General features: G+C 41.7%; 1 protein-coding gene across 2 annotated transcripts in view; it reads right to left on the bottom strand.

The window, feature by feature from the left end:
• ZFHX3 (zinc finger homeobox 3) overlaps positions 1 to 13,120 on the bottom strand; it is a 508,991-nt gene that overhangs the window by 324,324 nt on the left and 171,547 nt on the right. The window lies entirely within an intron of this gene.

Raw genomic sequence — 13,120 nt, forward strand, 5'->3', positions numbered from 1 at the left:
CAAGTTATGTATGTCATTGCTGAAGTACTGGGATCAGCAGGGCCACCAGTTAAAGCACCATTACACGGCAGGCCACTTAAACAGTGATCATTCTTTACTCAGCCATCTTCCCATTGCTCAGATATCAATGTCACTGCTCTGCACGCACAGAGAAGGGCAGAGAGGCAGGTAGGCAGGAGCATTTGCCATGACAAGCCGAGTGCACTGACTCCTTTAGGAGCGCAGCAAGCTAGAATCCATTACTTTCCACACTGTGAACCAAAGCTGGGAGTAGTTACACATAGCTTACTTACAGAAAGTCCTGTCATCGTGCCCTGCAGGAGATCACTAGCAATGAATTGCTGTGGACTGTTAACCAGTCACATTTGAACTACCTGCAACTGATGGGACAGTTAAAATTTCCCTCTGAACTCTTGGGCTACAACACATTGCAACACACAAGGCTCTTTACTTACAACTGGTGGGTTAGAACGCTTCCCTACTGGTAGGTCTGAGTCTCCTTGGGGCGAGGAAACATTACAAAAATACAAAGGGCCACTCCCAGCCCCCCATAAAAATGCTGAAAAACAAACAACAAAACCAGGTCTGCAACCAGCTGGGAAAATATTCCAAGCTCTCTTTAAAGTTTGGCACTGAATGAAAATAGCCAAGCACCAGGATACGGAGAGATGAGCAGATACATTTTAGCTAGCATCGCTTACTCTGTAGCTGCAGGTAAATACCTACATCCAGGACTTCAGAGCTATCCTTTACTTTGCAGCATGCTGGCAAGGGTAGATCGCATTGAGATACTCTCTCCCTTCCAGCTGTGCAGGAAACAGAGCTGTTCTGCTCAGGTATGTGAACCGAGGTCTGGCTGCCTGGCACAGGGCATAACGATGCCTCAGCCATTCTGTAGATCATTTAAAAATCCCATGGTACCACTCTGCTGAATATAGATAAAAACCTTCCCTTTCATCTACAAGAAAGAAGGTGATATCAAAACAGCCCTCTCCTCTGTGCTCAGTTTCCAAAGTACCTTGGTGCTACTGGCTGTGCACCAAGTCACCATCAGAACTGCAGGGGTACACTATAAATCATGAAGCGATATCACACCACGTAAAAAATGTCAGCTGTTGCTTTCCATGTCACAGCCGTGCATTGGTATGTTTGTCAAGAGTATGCTTCAAGAACGACGCGTCCATTGTATTTTTAGCATTTAAGTACCTACTTCTGCAGAAATGCTAATGGCAAAAGCTTTGACAACACTTCTGCCCCATGCCACTTGTCGTTTTGCATCATTTAAGGTCATGGCCTTTTATGTAAGGGTGGAGAGGCTTTCAGGCATTCTTTCATTTTGGAAAAAAATACACTTCATACATACAAACTGGATACAAACATTCATGCAAACAATGGATAAAGGTAGGTCTTCAGTAGGGAGAGTTGTTAGCGGTGGGAGAGAACAACAGCAGTACCACCTATTGAAAGTGACATCTTGGAGGACGATGCAGAAAGGGAAGGAAGAGGAATCCAAGGCAGAGCCGAGGTCTGGGCAACAGAAGAGTCTCCAAGAACACACAGCCTAGCTCTTACCATTAGAACTTATTCCAGCATTTCTTCCTTCCTTCGGGAAGCTGACATTAAACAATGGGTTTATCAATACAATATTAGGATCTCCATTAGGAATCAGAAGTACCATTTCTAACAATTTCTAACTGACCAAATACAGGAGCAATGCAAGAGCTTATTCCAAATCAAGAATATAAATTAGTTCATTAACAGAAGGCAAAAGCTGTGCCCACACCACATGATTATTTTTACCAAGGTAATTATAACCAGCACTTCAAGTAGCAGAGTCATATTTCGTTTCTGGCTTTGAACTAAGAAAACATACTGTAAAAAGTAATTGGCTTCTATATCCAGCAGGAAAGTAAAGACAAACTGTAGAGTATGTTCAAAACCACAACATCTGGTTATAGTAATAACCTAATAAAGAGAGAATTCTAACTGACTGATTTCCTTCTGTCATTCCAAATGCCAACAGAAGAGACGTGTCATCAAATATTTTTTAGTCCTTCAACATCTGAGCGATGAACTTAACAGATCAATTTATAGTCACAGCCTGCTGAAGTGAAAGGGTCTGCATCTGAGGAGATCCCCATTGGAAAAGGAAGGACAGTACCATGAAGGGCTGTGTGAGCGTCCTGAATTCTGAAACAGAAGGACTCCCCCGTCCTGGTAACCTGCACCACTTGAGGTAAACTTTGTAAACTGACAGGCTGCAGCATCCAGCAGCAACTGGGACAGTTACACGTCAGTGGAAAAGCAGCAGAACAGCAGAGCCAACTCTACTTCAGTTACATGTCCTGAGAGCAGGGGCAGAAATAAGGGCTGCACTACCCGGCTGCCCAGGACTGGCACAGCAAACACTCATCTACAAAATCCTTAAAAAAAACACTGTGTAAAACAGCATAAAAACCCAGGTCCATAGAAATTATAGCAATAAAGTGGGCAACTTTTATTTTCAATTTGCTAATAATTTCTTAAGAAACTTTGAGTGGTTTTCCCAGTTAGAGAGCAGCTTTGCTATGAAAAGAACAGGTATACATGAGAGGAACTGAGGAGCAGCCAACTGACGGTACTTCATGTTTAATTTTCCCAAAGTATCTTTCTAAGAAAGCTGCATAAACAGATGTTAGGATAAGAGACACCACATACTGGTGGAAGGGAGCAAACGACATCTTAGCCAGACATTCTCCAAATTATCTGTGAACTTCAGGAACAAAGAACTAGTTTCAAAGTTAAAGGTGGCAATTTAGAGCGTGCTATTAAGGAAAGCATCCAAATCAGAGAACGAGCAAAACAAAAAGGATCACAAGATAAAATTCTCATCCACTCAAAATTATTTCTATTCACTCCTTTTCTACCACAGCCTCTCCCCCAGAATACCCTCCTTCCATTCCCTTCAGCTGGATGACAGTGTCACTGGAATACCCTGAAGGACAGTGCTGTGAGCCCTGCCTTCCTGCTCGCAGGGACCAGGACCAGGCAGTGCAGCTGCAGGGGCTCACAGGAACACAGCTGCCCCCCAGCATGGCTAAAATCTGTTCAGGTGGAACTGTGAATACTGAAGCGATTTCCACTTCTCCGTCCTTATCAGTGAAACAGTTTGTCCTGTGTGAGGAGTAAGTTCATCCTCGACTGTAGAAGTCCAGCTCTTGCTGCCTGCATTGGTGCTTTAAATTGATTTCCACATTTTAAGACAAAAAAACTCCCTTTGTGTTTATTTTTGGAGGAAAGCTTTCCTCCAGCACGAGAAGAAAACTCCTTTGCACCAAATAAATGTACATCCCACGCTCAGAGAAAATGCTGTGACAAAGGGCGTGAAATGTTCCTGCTATACAACGAGTTTGCAAAAATACATCACAAAGAAGATTGTTTTGCAGCCATAAATTAACAGATGTGATCATTTTTGCTTTTTGAAAGAACAACGTTAATCTTCACAGATTATCTGTGAGCAAAATAATACCTTTTCACAAGGTAGGACAGGTCTTCAAGATTGCTCTCACACACTTGATCACAGAGAAGAAAATACGAGGGTACGTCCATGCTGGGATATTATCACCAGCAAATTCTTGAGATACCTGAACAGGTCTCCCACAAATGAGAAACGTGCATGAATTTTACAGGACTTTGTGTGCACGTTCATCAAACAGCACGCCTACCTCCAAGTGCTCTCATGTACAAAAGAAGAACTGCTTAAAAAAAAAAAAGGGCTGTTTTTTTTTCTTTCTGACAAACGGGCATGAAATAACAGGCTGACATCTGCCTCTGCGGGTCATTCCAGTCAGGCTGCTGCATGTCAGAATTCAAACTGCTCCATCCATCAATGGCAGACCAAAAATTAACGTAGCTTGGAAACTCTGCAGCGAGACAGTAACAGCCCAATTTAAAGTCTGACCTTCGGAGAATGGTGGGGTAAGATGGAAAAATTATTTCATGCCCTGTACCAAAGCCAACAACACAGTTCAGAGGGATTTTCAGTTAAGTTTTTTTTAATATATGAAATAAAGTTTGCCAGAATATAGCCATTAAACTGTGATGTCGGATAAAAGAAACATTACAAAGATTTCTAATTTGTAAGGTAATATCAATTACGTTTGCAGAGTTGCAGTTTTACAGCATTTAGAATTTTAATTTCTCTGAATTACTGATTAACACGCAAAAGAAAATCAAAAGAAAACCAAAATCCAGCTTGCATTCAGCTTATAAACGAGGCTCTTTTCTTCCTGATTGGCTGTCTAGAAACTATAGCTCATCAACATGAAAACAACTGATGGAAATAGGCTGCAGGTTCTGCCAGATGTAGAACTTCTCATCAAACTAAACAAGAAGGCTGCAGAAATAAGCACCACATCAGCACGAGACAACTGCTCGTGCTTTCTCAACATTCCAGCATTGAAGGATTTTGTAAAGCAATCGATCCATAAGTTGTCTAAGAATCAGAGGCGTGCAGAGCAATGCACAGCAGTGCAGATCCGAGGCTCCGTCAGCCTCCCAGCTCTGTGCTCTTGTGTAACAGTGACTGACCCCCTGGAAAAGCACCTGCCACGACTGCTAATTGCTCAATTTGCTCCTTTCAGTGGAAGCTTAATAACACGTATCTCATATTTCTATTTACTGTTGTAAATAGCAGAGCTACAGTTGGATTTTATCAAACTAGTTGAAGTTTCAAACTATTTCACAGTAAAATTCCCTAAAACTGCCAGATGACCTCCACACGTACACCCAAACTTGAGAAACATTATTTTTTATACTTCAACATCTGTGTCTCCCAAGCTTTTATCTGGAGGTGATCTAAAAAGTCCCTTTGTTGTTTTCCTCACAACGTGTTTTTCTAACATCACAAACCACTTCCCCTTGGTAAGCGCTGTTCAACTTTGCAATAGAATCAAAAGATGTCATTAGCTAATTAGAAGAGAATAGAATGGTTTGGTACAAGAGGTTGACAAAATGACAATCAGCAGGATTTACTGTAACAAGTAAATACGATCCTGCTGCACCGCACAGCTTTTCAAACCTGCAAGTCAGCTTTCCTCATCACGTACATTAAAATTCCACCTAAGCAGAGAACTTCTCACCTAATCCATAGCGTTTCCCAAAAGTACACAAAAACTGGAGTTTGCAACAAAATCATTCCATTATATTTTTTACTGCATGACTTCAGAGCCAGTGAGATACCAAAGCTGTGACCCACAACCGTTACCATCTCTTTTGGAAGAGCTGCAGCTGGCAGCAAGGAAAACTGAACAATTGGCTTAGATCTAAACGTATGCTTTAATGGAATTGTGCAGCCATCAAAGAGTGAATGGAAGGAGCTGATTTCCTTACGGGACAGTGACAAAGGGATCAGTGAAATTCCAGGTTCCTGAGAGACTGCCTCAGAACCACTCTGATTTCACACTTGGTAAACTGGGACAGCAATGGAAAAGAGTCCTATCTTAACTTTCAGTACAATAAAAAAAAATCAAATTATCAAATTTGCACAATAATCTGCCAGCAAGCCACAGACAGAATCTGTCAAGAAGGAGCTGAGTACATCTAAAAGTACACTGGCCGAGTAATCAGCGTGGGGATGGTGTGGGCTGGGAGCCAGCAGGAGTCAGCTCCACACCAAACGCCTCCCAGTGTGTGGGATGCTGGCAGCACCCGGGGGGACACAAAGGCCAAAAAAGAACAACAGCCCCATCGACCAGCAGGGCAGGAGCCACTTGGAAACCAGGAGCAGTTTGGATATTACTGGTTGTATAATACCTAAATACAAAATAATCACACTAAGGAATGAAGAGACAAACTATTTCAGAACTACGAAAACAAGAAGTTCAGAAGATCTCTTTGTAACGCAGAGAATCGAATGCTCTTTGTCAGAAAAAAGAACAGGAAACTGGTTTTGTGTTACTGCTGATGAGACCAATATAGGAAAACTGCACAGCTCTGATGTCCAGCACCAAAAACTGGAGAAAAATCCTTACAGAGAAAGAAAAAAAGAGCCATATTTAGCTTATCAAAAAGCAAGGATAAAGGTACAAAAGTACCTCCACGTACTGGATAGTAAAAGATTGTGTCTCACCAAAGAACCCAGAACAAGGGCCAGCACCCAGGGGCTGAAGCTGAGGGAAGCCAAACAAAAAGGCATATGCTTTTTATATCTGCCTGAAAAGCAAGGAATGGCAGAACCTTCCTGTCTCAATGTGGGTATCTTCAGACAAGTTTAAACAGTACAAGAGATACTCTGTTTAAATGCAAGTTTATAGGTTTAATATAGAATTAACAAGACTAATTTTGCCAGCGTATGTTGTACAGGATGTCATTAGCTGATTTAATACTCCCTTCTGGCCTTAAAATCTATAATCAATGAAATAATCCATTAGTTGCCCTTTATGGGTTTCTCTCCTGTTCCTGTGAAGAACCCGGAGGAGCGCAGCCAAGGAAGCGTTCGCAGAAGGTGCTTCTGGGTCTGGAGCAGTAGGGAGCTGAACGACTGCGCTCTAATTATCACTGAGAGAATATATTGGGCTGCTGAGCAGAGCCGTAATGATGTTATGACCAAATACGCTGGCAAAGGTTTTGCAAGCTATTAAGAACTCTGAAAATTTCAAGTTATTACAGGCCGTCTGACCGGGACAAGGAATTATTTTCTACATTTTATCTTCTGCAAATGACCTTGTTTTAAGCTTATAGAAACAAACAAAAGTCCTCAATTCTTGCAAGAATATTAACATTAATTATAATTACTGGCGACTAGTTACATCTGAAAAACACGTTTAATAAACCTGATGGTTAGCGCTGGCAGTAAGCACGTGCAGCTCTTTACAGTATCCTTGTATTTTATTCTCCAAATAAAACGTAATTATTACAAACTGGAGAAATGGTGCCATTATCCCATTATACTAATGGAAATTATTTACTTTTTTGTTTGTTTTCCACAGAATGCACGTGGTACATGGAAACAGATGAATTATTTCTAACTAGTCCCAGGACTCAACAGCACACAATCAGTCCACAGCTTTCTCGCCAATGAATTGGATTTAATGAATTGCAATTATTTTAAGAGGAAAAAAGTGTTTATTTATTAACATTAATCACCACACTAAGTTAAATTATACGGAATATCTCCCACTTCTCTCAAAGTAATCACAGCTGTAGTCAGTATCCTCCTAAAGGAAACTGTCAAAACGAACAGATCTCTAAGTACAGCTCTGAAATAGCTGAACTGCTTTGCCTCGTTGGAAGGGTCACACCTGAGAGGAAGGTATGCTCAAGGAAGTGGGAAAAAATCATACGTACGAGATGTACTTTATTTTACTTACAGAATTGTTTGGAGAATAAGAAGCAAATTGAAACTCCACCCTTCATTCTCATGCATTGCTGAAGGACGTGGGAGCAGGGGGTGCTGACAGAACGGGATGAAGCCGCACACACGGCACGCAGCGCTCACTCACTGCACGCGGCTCGACAGCACAGCGCCTCGGGGCGGCTGACGCTGCTGCCATCCCTCACCGACTTTCCCCATTTCTGCCTTCCCTTCTCTCTGTGCCGCAGCACAACTAAGGGCACCCCTGGCCCTGTCCCGGTGTCTGCGGGTGGGATATACCAGAAATGAAGACAACCGCTGCCACAGGCTCACTGTGCCATGTACCTGCTCACCCCCACCACTGCAATCTGCAGACCTCTCTTACAGCCTGCCAAAAACAAGTCTCATTCATTTACAAAATAGCATTTCCTAACGCAGCTAACAAATTAACCTATAAATATTTTGATTGCAACTATTTAGAAGCAAACCTCAATTCACAGCATCCCCCCATATGAAGACCCTGTGTGGCTGTGCAGCATCTCAACACCTCCATGTACACCAACAGCAGAGAGCAGTTCTGGATGCCGCATAAAGGATCCATATTTTGGAATATGTTGTTCAGTCCAAATTATTTTCTCTCTCATCCTTTAAATTATTCATGTAATACCAAGGTTCTGTTTTTAAGAGCAAGTCTACTCCTCAACAACAAAGGCAAAATTAGCCACAGAAAAGAGCAGGAAACAATTTAAAAAAAAAAAAAAAAACAAAACATTAAATAAAACTGTTAAATATAAACTAAATTTATATTCCACTTCCCTAGCATTTATGACCATGGACACTCAGAGTTAGGAGTATTGTCACTAGAAACATTCTACAAATTTCCCTCTATATATACATACAGATACACATACATACATGCACACTCGTATAGGGGTTGGTTTTTGTTTAAGTTGAAGCTTAGAAATAGGGTGGGGGGAGGGAGAACTGAGGCCGTTATTCACTAAATAACATAGGAGATTTTCAACACTACATTATGGGGAAAACCAGTGACAGAATACCTGCAAAGATATAAAAGAATAGAAGGAGAGTGGTACAACAGTTATCTTTACACAGCTGCGATACTAATTAAGATCACGAGTGCCTTTGCTGGATCAGCAGCAGCAGTTTTGTACCAGAAGTGAAGGGGAGGAACAGAACAATCAGATCTTGTTCAGATGTAGCAGCAATGTGTGAAGTTGCCCACCTTGTATGAGGGATAGGAACCCAGAAATCCCATTTCTCACGCAGAAAGTTATGCATGTCTGTAACAGAGCCCTTTTTCTTTTCTTTTTCACTCTCTTCCTACCTTTCCTTGTCTCCAGAAAATTTCATACTCTATTAGAGAGGAAACAGCCCGGTCTGCTGACTGGGGAAGTTTTTGTAACACAGACAGAACAGCGAGTGCGGTATCTCTAGAAGCACTCAGAACACGAATTGCTTGCTGCTTGGGAAGCCCAAGGAAATCAGGTTAGGACAACCAAGCCTTCCAGACCGGCGCTACAGGAGGAAGCTCCCAGGACACGCTGCACAGAGCTGCTCCGCTCCGTTCTTCCATGGGACTGAGGATGGCACTATGAGAATCTGTTGCAGTTCCAACCAAGCACGTGAGCGTGTGCAGACAACCTATGGAATGGGGACCTACATGCATTTATGATGTACGGGCTGCTTCTCAGCTGCTACTTTTACCTACGTGAAATGGCCACGTTTGTGCGTGTTTGCATTTCTATTGCCGTGGAGCAGCCATGCATGATGCATGTGATGTGCAAACCGGATTTATGCAGGTTGAAATACTTCAGTATTTGATTCTTGCTCTTGACAGAGAGCAGGGCCTCCATTGAAAGCTCGTTTAATAAAAATAATGCAATGCAAATGAACCCAAATCAGAAAAATTAGATTGATGGAAGTAGCTCGGTCGCTGTAATTACACAAGGTGTATTATTTCCTAAATTCTCTTTGCATTAAATATATACCATACATTTATCAAGCATAATTAGCAGTTTAGGTGACAAGGATTTGATTTTCCTCCTGCAATAAAAATCCCTCTACACAGGTACGTACTTCAGAAAGGCAATACAAACATTTTCTCACTATCACTGTTTACTTCTCTAAGAAAAATGTCATAGGATCAAAGAATCAGAGGGGGAACGCTATTTAGGACTTTAAAAGCAGAAGATGAGGAAGATGGCGAGGTCAACCTTCTGCGGATTTCATAGGCATAAAATAGAATTAAATCAGTCAAAGCTTTTAAGGTTGTTAGTCAAATAAATCGTATTTGAAAGCAAAATAATTGATGATTCCCTAGTACAGCTTTGTTCCTTCATAATCAGCATTTCATTTTTTCAAATAAAGAAATAAACTGACGAACAAACAGCAACAGAAACAGAAATTAAAAAAGAAGCTGTGACAAAGCCAGATGTGGTCTATAGGCATTCCAGTGAAAGCAATGGGTTTGCAGGAAGGCAGACGGAGCACGCTCAACAAAAATCTCTAAAAGCTCTTTCTTTTTTCTTTTTTCCTTTTGATAATTTACCTCTGTCTAAACCTAATTTAAGAACATTCTGGAGAATATTTTAAACCACAAAAACTTAAAGCGATGCTACATGGAGTTGAAGTGTAAGGCGAATATTAACACGCTATTCTCAGATCTTTACTGATACTCTTCAAGCTGGCTTTCTGATTGACAGACTGTTTTCAATCTGAATTTTCTGCCTTCGGTTTCCATTTCTACTTATCTTTCTTACGTTTTCTAGGCAAGCTCCATCCTTTAGAGCAGCAGAAGTTCCCTTTCTTTGCCCAGGACTGTACCAGCCAGTAGAGAAGGTCGTATCTTCCCAACTGTTCCAAAGATGAGCTAAACACCTGACACTTCTTATTCCCATATAAACTGTGTTGGTTTTTAAGTCTGGTGAACACCCAGATCAAAGTTGTGGCGACTGACGTTAACTGCGCACAAAGCAGCCCCTTAAATTGTAGGCACACTGGAAAAGAGGCAAAAGGTCTGAGACAGGGTGCACTGCTGGCTATTTCCACAAGTAACATTTACAATAACGTTAAGTTACTGAACAGCCGACGCTTTCCAGGTCTATTTAAAATACCACAGTGTTGATTATCTCACACCTTGCACTGAGGCACGCAGCCCTTTGTGGCAGCAGCCAACGAAAGCCAGGCTGGGCAGCACACACTCATCTGCCTCCATAGCACCAGCACTGCCCTCCTGCTTCCTTCTCCACCAGCAGTTTTCAGCAGAACCAAGAGCCAAAAACAAGTGCTCTACCCTTAACCGCAGGTCTGCCTCTCTCTGTGTTAGCACTTGGTTTCATTTATCTCTGCTGTACGCCACAGGGCAATTCAATGGTTATTTTATACACTCTAATCTTAATGTTCCTAGATTCCTTCACTTTCTGAAAATAAATTTAACCAGAAATGTGTTTGTTTTTAAAGATATATGAAAAAGCAAAGCATGTTTCCAAAGCATTAGCAAGCTGTAAACTCTGGATCTGTACAGAACTCGAGGTTTTCCAGGTTGTGTGTTTCAGGTTGGTTAGCATCATGTCCACCTTGACTGAGAAGGGGAGAGAGAAAAGAGTTCTTGCAGGTTGCATAGCTCAGGTACATCTCTATCTATTTACAAATAATGTATTTATTGCACATGCCTCATGTATATTATTATTATTACAAAAACACAGCTGGCTTCCCACAAATGCCATCAGCCATCAGGACAAGGGGCATCTTTGTTTATTTCAATGAATTTCCATCTATGTTTCATGGACTCAGGAGTGCCATTTTTCGCAAAGAAAATAGCAAAATATTGAACACACAAGCTACAAAACCTGCCTGGCTCCACCAGAACGTACCTGGCCAGACTTCAACCGTCAGTAAGGAGGCGCAGGTACCAGCCCCAGAGAGCAAATATTTGCAGGACAGGACACAATTTACTAAGCAGAGGCACATTACGAGCTATTAATTACATTTAAGAATTTCATTAGCCCATGCAGACACTTACGAAACACTTCTGCTGCCTTCTCACTGAAATGAAATGTGATGACACCAGCCACACCGAGCTCTCACACCAACATGAAAACATTTCCAATACAACAGAGATAAGGGAGCTTCATGCTGGGTTGGGGGGGGGAGGACACGTGGGGTTTTGTTTGTTTTTCAGGCTGTGGATTTTTTTGTTTGTTGTGGTTTTTTATAGCTTCCAAGATAATATAAAAATAATGGCAGAAAGCACTTTCAGTTTTTCCTCTCAAAATCCCCCAGGATTATATGGGGGACCTCAAGTCAAAAACCTTCACTTTAGAACAATAAATAAATAAACCCGCTAAAGCCTTCCCAAGGCTGGCCAACTGTAGCATAAGTAATGCAGGAGGCTGAGAGATGCCAGATAAATTTGATTACTATAAAAGATGGGAATATGTTTCTTTCCTCAGAGAATTCACAAAAAGGGGTCAAAAACAAAGCAGCACTGAAAGAGAACAACTTCACTGCACCGGAGCTCAAGGCGACAATACGGAACATTCGGTGGGAAGGTTTTAACACGGGGGTGCAGATGCCTCCTACTCTTCTATTTCTGAAAAGGGAAAATAGGAAAGAGCCCAAACAAAATGGGATTCTCTCCCCCTTTTAGGAAAGTTGTTCTGATCATTGTGTCATCAATTTAGTAAACAGTTCAAGAGCTGCTTTCTTCTTGCCCATTCGCCCAATCTCACAGTACCTCAAGCATGTTTCATTAGGAAAGTAAACCTTTCACTTTATGCTATTCTTCCTATTTGCCAGATTGCCAAGTCATTTATATCGAACACATTCAGAGAACATCATTAGGAGATTAGACCTCCCAGATTTTCCTCATTAAGGGAAGTGACTCGCTGCTAATTGTTACAGCCCTGTGTAACGATGAGATGCAGAGATCACCTGAGCGCACTTCTCCAGCTAAACGATAGTCCCAGTTTCACACTGCTACAGTTTCCCCCATAAATACCCAAGCTCTTACAACAGCTAACCTCTCTGGAGTCACCTCTTCCTTCATCCACCCTAGCCTTGCACTCAGCTTCTTCCCTTACACGTGGTGCCTGTCATGCTGTGCTCAGCCAACACACCCACACCCCAGCTAAGGGCACCCTTGCAGCTAACAGGAAAAGATACTCTTACTAGATACTATTAGATTTCACCTATTTTCATTACTTTTTCAAAGCCCTCCAGTTCTTTCTATTTAATATCCCAAACTTTACTCCTAAGAGCATCCCTCAGTCCTGTTTCAGTAAATCTGTTAGCCACTTTTACAGAAGGCTTACAAGAACAAAAAGTTGATCTCTGAGGAAAAATTAATTTCCACCCAGCCCGATAAATTCCTTTTCAGCACACAAAACCTCCTTATTCATACCACACTTCATGTACAAGCTTCATCATCTGCATCTCAAATAAATACTTTCCATCATGGCATTGTACTCGACAGGACACTTTCCGTTAGTAATATATTCTTAGTAGTAAAGGAAGAAAAAGTTTTTATGAAACAGTTTATGGCAAGTTCATTACTGTAAAATAACGATACTTAAGCTCAAGTAAATGTACAAACACCCAGGAAACTTCCATGGGATACTGACTGATACGGCATCTGAAGAGATTTTCCTAACACACCATTGTTAAAGACTTATTGCTTTCAAAGACAAGCACAGGAGCGTTCCTCATTAAGGACTGGCACGTGTCTGAGATGGTGTGAGAACAAAGAGCCTCTCGCAGCAGCGACTG

This window comes from Tympanuchus pallidicinctus, unplaced genomic scaffold, assembly GCF_026119805.1.
Source record: "Tympanuchus pallidicinctus isolate F22 unplaced genomic scaffold, pur_lepc_1.0 scaffold22, whole genome shotgun sequence".
In the NCBI taxonomy this organism is placed as follows: Eukaryota; Metazoa; Chordata; class Aves; order Galliformes; family Phasianidae; genus Tympanuchus; species Tympanuchus pallidicinctus.